We start from the raw sequence: 12553 nt of genomic DNA on the forward strand, positions 1-12553 counted from the left end.
TGAATAAAACGGATCTTACAATCTAATTTTGATCTTACAATTCATTACTTTTCTTTTTCTTTTGTGAAGTTATATCTTTGGAAATTTTATGACTCCGACTTTACACCTTGCTTTCGTACCTGATGCTGTATTGTTGCTTAGCAACAGAGTTGCGCTTACTCGAGAAACTAATGCTATTACCATTGCATGGGTGTACTTTTATTAGTACAAAGCCGGTGAAATCTATCTGAGAAAAAAATAAGAAGTAGACTTTTATAGTTTCAATGAATGATTTATTGTTAAATCAAAGGTGTTATTTATACCAGCCATTTTAATGCGCTGTCAGACACACCCGTGAGAGAAAAAAAGATCAATGATAACAAAATTTAAGCGATATGATAATTTTGTTTTGTTTAGACATCAGTAATGGTCTCTTTATTGTTACTGATTTATCATATGATTATATATGTAACTAAATATATATCTAATAAAAAAGAACTTTGCAATCTTAATGATGTAGAATATAGAAGATTGAATCCGTAATGAAGATCAAGATTTTTGGCGTAGAATGCTAAAATGCCGATCCAAAATGAATAGGAAACTGGCAGACGAGGCAGAAAAAAAATCTTCATTTTATTTCATACTAGCAGCTACGCGGGCCAGCCTTCGTCTGGCTTTTAAATGCACCGGAAAAATGCCTGAATGGAACACCAAGCTTTAAATTTAGACACTGCGCAGAATTTTACTCTGCAAAACAACTTCATCAAAAAAAAATGTATTACATATAACAAAATTACAATGAAATAAGCAATATCCCTTAATACAAATATTAATTATCCTAATAAATAAATTAACCATTTTTCGGTTGCATTTTCACAACAAACGTTCAGTATCCAAGAGAAACATTCAATTTAAAAACTGCGCAGAATTATCGCCCTCAATTTTCCAAATGACAACAGTGCTCATTTTGAACAGTACAGTATACAACTGAATGAAAAAATGCTGCCAAAACCATATTTATGAAAGAATGAAACTATTCAAAAGGATGCTCGAAGGAAAAAAGGATGCTAAAAATTCGAAAAGATAAAATTAAAAAAAAATCTGATTCGAATTTTGAAAAATTCGCTTTGAGGTGCACTGGCTTTTGTCTAGATGCACCTATATACCAAATTTCGTAGCCCTGGGTCTATAACCTTACGTGCAGCACAAACGAAAGACACACCGATTCTTTCTTTTAACAGCAGGTAGCAGTCCAGTGAGGTCGAAGAGTAGCAACTGAGGGCATTATGTTCAAGATGGAATCTTACCTCAGACTTAGTTTTGGTTCTCAAAGTATTATGATTGGATAATTGATACTGCTGTAAAATTATTATTGACTATTTGAGCTTTAGTTTCAGTTACATCATCAGAATTACGTAACAATCGTATGGCATGTTTTACATCATATGACATGGATTAGTGCAAAGAGGGCTTACTATTTTTGAATACACAATGAAATTAATTTCTGCTACTAATTTTAATTAGAATTATCTTTTACATATTCTCTATTTTTATTACACACATATATATACCCCGATAGCACAAAACATCCTCAGGATGTCCTATTTAAGTCGCAATATCCCGGGACATACTTAGGATGTCCTAAGGATGTTGATTCTCAGATGTCCTGAGGAGATCGTAATTTAACATCCTGAGGATGTCTTTGTCGCTATGTCCCGGGATATGACAGGATGTCCTGAAGATGTTGATTCTCAGATGTCCTGAGGAGTTCACCAATTTCACATCCTGAGGACATTCATTCAGCATTGTCCGGAGGACTTTCGTTGTCAAACATTTTGAGGATATTTGTTCTCAAATTTACCAGTTTTAATTTTTTGACATTTCACATCTGAAACTTGCACATTATTTTATTTTTCATATGTATTTTACTAAGTTGTTTCTAAATGCTGTACATTAAAAATATTGATATGATTGATGATTTATTCTTGTTATTTTGTTATTAATTTTAACTGCTATTTTTTCTGACGTTTATAAAAATTTATTTAGTCATGGAAAAGATTTTTTTCAATGGATTAGCATTTTCTAGAATATTTGCAAAATTCTAAATAACATATATTTTTTTTTATAAAAAATGTATAAATTACATGTATAATTACTTACAGATTACAAACCCTACTACAAATATAGGTAAAATTAGATATATATATATATATTTAATTACGGAAACGAATTTTTTTAAAAATTTGGGTATAGAGACATTAGGTATTTTTTTGGAAGCAGGAAACATGAAAAATTAGCAACTGCCTTCGCCGGGAATCGAAGGACGGACCTCTGGAATACCGGCCCAATGTGCAGAACCACTACACCACGAAGACACGCTAGGTGTGGTGGTGGTGTATTTAATTATGGCAAAGCACACTAGGGCTATCTGCCTAAGGGGAGGGATGTCTTCGTGGAGGACTTTCTAAGGGAAACTGGCTCGTATACACGTTATACGTGGGGAAAACCACGAAAACACCCATGCAGCCAGCCCGTTCGCGGGATTCGAACCTCGGATCGCACTACCAGGGTTCAGCGACTTTACCGCTCGGCCACTGGTGGGCCGAAGACACGCTAGGAAAGCGGGAGAAATACCTTATATTACTTCTCTTTTTAAAGGCCGACTTTTTTTTTTAAGGGGATCCAATCACTAAATCCTGGGTGTGGATATACCTCATCCAACACCTTTTTAATTCGGGCGCCACTGTAGAGACATTAGGATTTTTTTGGGAAGCCGTAGAGATGAAAAATTAGCAACCCACTTCGCCGTGAATCGAACCACGGACCTCTGAAATACCGGCCCAGCGTGCAGAACTATTACACCACGAAGGCACGCAAGGAAAGCGGGAGAAATACCTCATAAGGAAAATTTTTTTCCTCTAATTACAGGACAGAAAATGGTTTTCAATCGCGCGATCTGTTATTGATATTGAATTACAGTCGTGCGATAATTTCGCAGTAAAGATACATCTCCGATGACTATCCAAGATTCTAGAAACTTTGGTCTTATATAGAGATGGTCGTTTTATAGAAATAATGCTTAATATCAATATTTATTTATATTGGTCACTTTCAGAAGTGGTCGTTTGAGAGGCGATATTCTATATATTTATTTACTGATACTCTCAGATTCCAAAATTTGTTTATATTCTCAGAAATATTGGACGGAAGGTGGTCGTCCCATACATGCAAAATTTTACATTTCATTAAAAATGAATTCGGCATTATTTAACTATTTCCCTATTAATTAATTAATTAGATAAAGAAAGAATTAGGAAATAGTACTGTTTATTACGGAATAATGTAGGAAGTTCTACAGAACTATATTCTTTCGCGTCATTGCACATTGTATCCGGCGAACTACTAGTTCCTCGTATTCTTCCGCAAATCCGTAAACATCTGTCTGATTTGAAACGAAATCCAAAATGGCTGCGCCATGAGGTTAACTTGTATGGATATTTTTTGTTGCATGAAAGGTAAGTTCAGTTGCAATACTTGTATGTTTACTTTTTTTGCTTTTCGAATTTATGTCATTTTGACAGTTAAATGTTTCACAGCTTTATGAATTGTTACCATTCTGTCGTGAATTACGTGTATTTCAATGGCTGGCTGTCTTTTCAAATATCTAATTTGCCCTGCTATCCAAATGTTTATGACTGAATTTTTTTTAGTCTAGTTTATGCATTCAGTTTCAAAATAATATGTGTGATCAGATTGCTTATTATTTTATTACAGCAATAAATTTATGTTAAATAGTTTGAACAATTGTATAAAAATAAGAGTTTGCATTGTTTTGTCCAAAATATGTATGGTTGAAACATTATCTTAATCTAGTTTGTAATTCAAGTTTTTTTGGGGGTACTGTTCTGTTATTGGGACCAGAATCGGAAATGTATGAACCTGTGTTCGTAAGTATGTGCATAGATGTGTATATGTAGACACACAAACATACACATATACAAGCATACATAAATACAATTCTGAACCCGGTCCTGATAACAGAACAGTACCTTTTTTTTAATCTATTTTGAATATTTTATAAAAGGATTAAGCATTTTTCAAACTGCATATCATTTTAAGATTCGACTTGCAGGAAGACAAAATATGGTCATTCAATCAAATGCTTATGATTGCTTTTAACATTTTCTCATAAATATTGTTTGCATTTTTATTGTATTTTAGATACTTTAGTTATGTAAAGTAAACATGAGAATATTAGGAGAGCTGAAGAATATGAATAGCTACCATAATACATGTAGTTTTTCATCGAGCCCATTGTTTTAGAAACCAATGCACCATTATTATATGCTGGCTTATTTTATAGTTATATGCAGTTTAATTTTATGTTCATGTTACTGTAGTATTGTCATTATAATAAAAGTATTGATTAATTTTTGTTGAATCTTGCAAGTTGCCTAACATTCAGAATTATTACTACCGAATTTTACTGATAGGTTTTTTCGAGTTGACATAATCTGTCTGATAAATAAAATAAACTGGTGTTTAAATTATATGCATTTCTCTTGATGTTTCATTGAAAGTGAGATGGAAATATAAATGCTATTCAGAAAAGTGAATTCTTTTTGCCTGAAATAACAAACTGTACTAAATGATTAATGTTTATATCATTTTAGAAATGTCAATATTAAAGTTTCTCCCCCTTCTCTCCTTTGATTTTGAAATAATTTATAATAAAATAATATATGCATAAATGTAATTAATGTAAAGTGTCATTCAATAATATAATTTATTTTTACTGATATTTTTATATTTCTTATCTGGGTTTTCTTTTGGTGTTAGAAGGAGGAAAAGATTGTAATGTTTTAATTAAGGAAATAATTAAAACATTACAGTCTTTTAAATAACACAGTTACAGTAATGCTTATTGAAGCAATCAGTACTGTGTGATTGCCAGTGATTGAATAATGTTAAAATGCATTGTTCATAAGGAAATTTGCTTATCTTTGTGTTATAGATTTTATTTTGACACAAGCTGAAATTTGAATTATTGGAAGCACTTTGAAAACCCGAATTATTTCCTGAATCATTAATCAGGCCAATATATAACATACAAATTTTCAAACAAAATTATTTCTTTGAGCATATTATAAAGAGCTGATTTAATTTTATTATTTGTACAAATTTTAGACAAAAGTAGCATGTAACAGTTAAAGATTTATTGAAGCCTACTTGTTACTTGTGGTAACAAAGAAGTGTGAAAGATATTGCCACATTAGCGAACATGACGATCATTGATGCTTAGTTTAGTAATTTAATAATATATTGAGAAATGCTGGGAACTTTCAGAAGTAGACATTTTCCGTTTCGCCAGCGCAAATCTCGCCAAGCAGACTTTATTGGCGACAACATACAGTATACACATAAAAAATATTAAAAAAATTTTAGTTCTAAGAATTCTTTTTTTGAAGGCATAAACATTTTAATATCGCTTAAAACTTTATAAAAAGACAATAAATTTGTAAAAAGACATTAATTTAAGAATTTACTATGCTTTCATGGTTCAACATCCTAAGTCTCCGGTTCATATCATGTGACCCCAAACGATCTCATCTCACGTAAACTACTCTACAAAAATCTAATTCTATCAGTAATTATCTACATTAATTTCAAGTTAAATCTTAATTTGGAACACAAGTTTAAATGCAAGAAATATTTCAATGCGTACGAATAGCTTACTCAGAAATTATGTAAAACTGCAGTGCTTTACTTCACTAATGCATTCTCATTAGAATTGATAAATTTAACCCTTGACTTTCCTTTTCTATATTTTCGGCTTCGGGTAAGAGCTGTGATTGCATCCTAATTGACTTAATTACCGAAAATGGCCTTAGACACAAAACTGATATATCTGATAAAAATTCTATGTAACTATATGCCAGTATTGAAAGAAACAATCAATCTGATAAGAAAAAGCTGCGACTTGTTGCGTAAAAGGTTACCAGCAAGAATATTCGTTTGGCATCCGTTGTACCATTATTGGCGACTTTATCGCTTGCGCCGGCAAAACGGAAAAGTACCCATTTCGGAAATGATGGGCTTGATAAGAAATTTACATGGTTTTATTATTTATTCTTTAGTTAAGAATGGATTTTAGATGTTCATGTGAAACAATTCTGTTTAATTATATGTGAAAGAATTGTTAAAGTTTGGCATTTAAAAAAATGAATTAATAATATGCAATTATCTTTTTATTATACATATATTACTATATATTTCTAATGCGCTATGTAAATGTCAGTGCTAAACAATTGAGATACTATTGTCAGGGCAATCTTTTCTTATACATGAAAAATTCTGATACTTTCTTATCATCTGCCCTCACAGCTTCAACTTATGCTAAAACAGCAAGAGTATGCACACGATGATAGCAAACTATGAATATGCATACCACACACATGTATTTACATGCTTTATATTTAATCTTTATTTCTGAATAGTATTCCATTGGATGAAAAATATGTGAATATTGACCCAATGTATATATTTTTGTGTGTGTGCATCCTAAAATTTCTTGTTTCTTATAAAGTGCTTATTTGAATTACTACTTGTGAACAGAGCAGTAGATATGAACCATAAACTAACCATTTTGCCAATTTTCACAGCTTTGCAGATAGTCAGAAAGCACCAAAATTTGTAATAATGTTAAGTTTAAATGATGTTCTATACTTTTGTGTTAATTTTTCTATTCTATTAATTCTATTACTGTGTTATCAAACTTTCTGCAGGAATTTCAACTGGTTAAGATGTTATTACCATGTGGAGAAGAATTTGGTTTTCAAGCTAGAAAAAATTACAGCTGAAGGATTTTGTAGAAGGTCAGTCAAACTGGTTTTAGTTAATTATAATTTAATTTTGGGTGAAGAATTCTCAGATTTATTTATCATAAGTGTCTAAAGGTCTTCTAAATTAAATTCTGCTTGTTTTTGAAATTTTTCATGACATTAATTCTTTGATTATTATTATTATTTTTTTTTAATTTACTAACTTATATCCAGGCACATAATGTTGCATTTAGTGCCATGCCTTAAATATTGTAAAATGTTAAAATAATACATTTCACTTAAAAATGTGGTTGCGACAGTAAATTTCTGTTACATTTAATCATATCTATAAACATTGGTATACATTATTTTTCAATAATCTGTATATTATTTTGTGCATTTCTTTTACATACAAGATCTGGCATATGACTTGCTTTTCAAACTGATAACATGGTGTAATAATGTAATCTAATGGTTAAAGTTTACTATGGAATGGGCCAAATTTAATAAATTATTCTTTGATAGAAATTTATTCACGTGTTCGGTGTGTCTCATCTTTTTAAATTGCTAAAGTAAATTTTATGTACTTGCATTTAGGAATTTTGACTGTATCAGAGTAATTTTAATTCAGTTATTATAACATGCAAGGGAAAAAATTAATTCATAGCTCTGTATTTAAAATTAGTTAATTAAAGTCCTTAATAAAGAGGGACAGAGTTTAATTCAAAAATATGCCACATTAAGGGTTACTTTTTAACCTAATTTAAAATTTTCATTACTTTAACATGTCCAATAATTGTTATTTTAACTCCGATATTGTAATAATATCAAAATTTCTTACTTTTTGATAGGTAATCTAAATGTAAAACAAGAAAAGAAAAGTTAAAATCTAGAAGTATATTTATTTCATACCTCTAACAAATAAAAACAACACAAGCACTTTTTACTGTCTACCTGCATAGTGTGGCATGTCCCGTAAGACTGAGATTTGTTTGGTAAAATCCATGTTTCAGTTAAAGGAAAATGCATGCACAGTCTTCTGATTTTCCCTTCGATTAAGGATTTTGTATATACTAGCATAAGAAATATATTAGTTAATGCAGTGTTATACATCAATATTTATAGACAATTATTGTGGCTATGTTTATTATAATTTTGTTCACTGTAATGGCTGGAGTGCCTAAACCATCATGCTGTGTAAACAAAACTCAAATCTTCATCTCTGCATACTGCTCCACTAGTGTTTAAACCACTGAAATGGTGATTATGGTAGAACATCTTTGGTAAAAATTTACTCTACTGTAACCCTTGGCGAATCGTTTCTTTTTTTTTATATCAAGATCGGCACCAATTTCAAGGTGGCCGCTACACAAAACCAAAATAAGAAGTCAAAGACATACACAAACTCTGTGTCCATGTACACATCGACCTATTAAAACAGAGAACTGCACAAACTGGGCATTGTGCACTGCCTTAAGTTTGTCCATGTACACATTGATCTATTTTCACTTTAAGAAAATCAGAAAGTTAAAAATATCATAGTTACCAGAAAAAATTCGCCACTGTCTTAACACACAGACAACCAAAAATACACAAATAGAGAGGAATAAGTTACCAAAAATACATATTTCCTAACATAAAAACATTAAACAACAAATCTTCTAACAAAAATTAACACACAGAGACAAAAAATAAATGAAACGTCATTTTTTTAACATACCTTTTTTTTTCACATGCATATGTTTAGGCTTCCCACCACCATCCTCCAGGTAAGCAATTCAATTAAATTTTTCGTCTCTTAGTCACCTCAGACATACTCAAACGATGGTATTCACACCAAAATAATAAATAGCATGTTCAAAATACAAGACCATACCACTTCCGTGCAACCAAACACAGCAATTGAAAAGAATGGTAAGAACCAAAAACCTGGGACCGTACAAAAGGTTTACTATTAAAAAAAGTAGCCCAAAACTAAATTTATCACAGCACGTTGGCAATATTTGCAGAAATAACTCCTTTTTATTGACAAAAAAAAGTTTTTTTTTTTTTTTCCCCCAAAGGCTACTTTCGCCAACATTATCAACATTAGGGTTACCAAAAAACTTATTTGACGCAATGGGCTTCCACATTTCACAAACAACCAATACCACTTTGCAATTTTTTTTCAGACAGAAACCAAGGTGTACCATACAGTAAAGATTAGCCACATCTTCATTTACTACTGTTACAAGTACTTCTTTGGTAAATTTCTGCGGTTAAATTCAAAAGTTTAAAATTGCATTAACATGATCAGATTCAGAGTTATAGATAGGGTTTTCAGCGCTCAGGGACAACTGAAGATTTCATGCCCCCTACTGCTTGCCAAGGATGGAAAACATTTAATTCTAAAATGTTCTAATATCAGTTTGGCGCCCCTTGGATTCTGCACCCCGGGACAGATGCCCCCCTTGTCCCCCTCTAGCTACGCCCCTGATCAGATTTTATTTTCTGCACGTAGCTAACAGTTACTTATGTGTTGTCAGATAAATGTTACCAGATGCAGTTAATTATTTTTTACTTGCCAATCTCATGAGACAAGTTTTCTTTGCTCCTGCAAGACTTTACTTTTTGTTGCAAAATAAATTCATTCTCACTCTTTTTGGACTTGCCTACACATTAAATTTAAAATAGTTTTATGAATAGGTAAGATGTGATTATCATAATTTTGTTTCTCTCTTTATCTTGGCAACTTTATATGTTGATTCAGTATCCAGGTTACCTACCAGTGGCTGATTGATAAAACTGCTCATATATTCAGCTGGTGGTTTGAGTTTATTTTCTGACATAAAAAATTTTAAAAGGCATCCCCCCATGTTTATTTTACTATAATCGAAAAATCAAATAATTGCTACTCTGTTTATAGGTACTAAATGTTAAAATATTTTAAATGCTTCCTTTAATTTGCATTCTAATAGTCATTTGTTTAAATTTAATTATGAATTATATTCACATATAGTAATTGTGAGTGTTTTTTTTATTTTAGGTGCTGTGAAAGGCAATGACAGAGATCCAATTTATCAAGAGTTCTTATATACATAAGAATACATGGATATAAGATTGTTTTTCATGAATTCAAATAAAATGTGATAAATTGGATTAATAAAAACTATTTTGAATTTTGAAAAGTGTTTTTCCTCTGTTAATCATAATATAGTGCCTTAAATTTCTGAATGTGTTTATTTTTCATCCAAATAAATTTGTCATATTAATAGATATTGCATAATTTAGCATTATTATAAATATTTATTATAGCAGATTTAGCTGAACTACTTTTTTAGTCTCTTTGCAGATAAAGTCACAAAGGTAAGTGGTTAGATATTTTTCTGTATTCCCCATTAAGTAATTTTATCTGGTAAATTACCATTACTTATATACTAAAGGTGAAAGAATAAGCTTTCCTTGAAGATACAAAATTTTGCAGATATTTCAAAAAATTGGTATACATAAAAAAGTTCTTAAATTGCCACATATGCGAAACTGAAAATGTTATATATGAAATAGTTCAGAAATATAAATATTTTAACTATAATTCACTGCATTTGTTATATATAATCACAGTTTAAGGTAGCAGTGCTTTTCTCACTGTGATTTCTGTATTTTGATTTCTCTTTTGAGACCGAATAAAAAATGAACTAAACATTCTCGTTGACATTGAGAGTTGAATAAAAACCTCACCTCAAAACAAAATGAATTAATAAATTTACGGAAAATTTTACATTGCATATATTGAGCAGAAAGAGTAAACTGAATATACTTAATGGAATTAATAATTGATAGAGTTGATAGCAGAATAAAATGCCTTAATTGCATGGTAAACAGTAGATCTTTTGAAGTTTTTCTATGTTGCGTAAAATGCAGATTTAAATTTTTGATATTGATTGTCATATAAATGGCAATTACTGTTTTATTTTGCTCTGAAATGAATGGTTAGTAATAAAATTCTGGATGAGACAACCTTTAACATGCACTAGAATTTACAAAGTTTAATTTGGTGCTGATTTCAACGGGTAAATTTCATTTTACTGACTTTTGCGTAAAATAATACCAATGAACCATTGCAAATTATTTTCACAACTTTTTTTTTTAATCTAAAAGGGCTATTAGTTTTGAAATGTGACTTCATATCGTCAGTCGTAAACTTGTTTCGCTTTTTATTCAAGTCTTGCCATTTGGCAAAATTTAACATATTTACCTTTAAAATCTAATATATTATTGACTAACAAGCCAAGCTATTTAAAAGCATTACACACAGTTCTTAACAATGCTTTTTTTAATTTTTAATCTGATTGATTTAAAATGCATTTAATTCATGATATATCTAATTGAAAACATTTTAATATTTCTACATAATTACATGATATATTTCTTCATTTTTCAAATATATAGAAGATATATAACTTTCTGGTGTCAGTATCTTATAAAATGTTTTGCTATTTCCACTGCCCCATCTGTATTGATAATCTATGCATTCATAAACTTTTAGCCTCTTTGAGTGACTGCTAAAATCTGAGGCTTTCAGATTTTTTTTTTTTAATTGTGTGAGCAGAAAGAATTTTAGAAGAGCTTCTTGAGTTACCTTTTGAATGATATAAAGAATTGTTAACATAATGTCAAATTTTTACAACTAAGTATTAAATATATAAAAAAGCCTGCAGCATTCTCATTTTACGAAAACGTATTTATTTATTCTGAGGCTAGGAATTGATTTAGTTTTAAAAATACAATTTATTCCTTTTAACAATTTCCCAACAGTGTCATCAAAAACACTATAAATTCCTTACATGTTTTAAAGAAAGATGATTCATTTATGTAAAGATTATTAAATGGATAATTTTATTATTCGATTTTTAATACAAATTAACTGAAATTAGAAACTGATTTTGTAAAATAATTTAATTATGAATAATTCAATTTGGGGGCTATTGGATGTTTAAAAATGATCAAAAAAGATTTTTAATATCTTAAAAATAAAAGCAAAATTTTCAGTTTTAATATTTTGTATTAATAATTCATTTTAATTTCCTTGCTCAGTTTTAATATATTCACAAATTCAGATTTAAAAACAAAATAAGTTGTATAAATATTTTCAACATTTCTGATTTTTCCATAGTAACCATAAGAGAACGATTTGAGACTATGTGTAAAAAAAAGTAGGTATTAGATCATCACACCTTCACATACTTTCACTGGAATTTTCCTCTGTATATATACTGGGATGTGACACTAAGCAGTTGAGAGTATGTATTTAAGAGGTTAAAGGGATATTGTAACTAGTGTTTCAAATCCTGATAACATCCCATACGCTGTCGGTGGGACGTAGATAGGATGTCCTAAGGATATACTGGGATGTGACATTAAGCGCTCAGGAGGATGAGTTTAGGAGGAAATTGGGATATTACGGGATGTCCTGAGGATGTAGTAAGTAGGACTTTAAATCCTAATAACATCCCATATGCTGTCGATGGGACATAGATAGGATGTTTTTAGGATATAATGGGATGTGCTTAGGAGGTTTGTAGGATGTCCTGAGGATTGTAGTAAGTAGGAGTTCATATCCTAACAACATCCCGCACGCTGTCGATGGGACTTGGTTAGGATGTCCTGAGGATATCCCGGGATGTGACATTAAGCACTCGGGAGGAGGTGTTTAGGAGGTTCGCGGGATGTCCTGAGGATGTGCGCATATCCCGCGAGTAACATCCTTGGGATAT

General features: G+C 30.7%; 1 long non-coding RNA gene across 1 annotated transcript; it reads left to right on the forward strand.

Moving 5' to 3' along the window:
• The first annotated feature begins 3412 nt into the window (after nucleotides 1–3412).
• Nucleotides 3413–9964, forward strand: LOC146996346 (uncharacterized). Its single transcript, XR_015041907.1, has 3 exons — nucleotides 3413–3494; nucleotides 6765–6854; nucleotides 9826–9964. It is a non-coding gene; the product is annotated as an uncharacterized LOC146996346 (long non-coding RNA).
• Nucleotides 9965–12553: the final 2589 nt, after the last annotated feature.

The sequence above is a fragment of the Stegodyphus dumicola genome, chromosome 7 (genome assembly GCF_044657685.1).
Source record: "Stegodyphus dumicola isolate Sdum_Otavi_A_Nest chromosome 7, ASM4465768v1".
NCBI classification, from domain to species: domain Eukaryota; kingdom Metazoa; phylum Arthropoda; class Arachnida; order Araneae; family Eresidae; genus Stegodyphus; species Stegodyphus dumicola.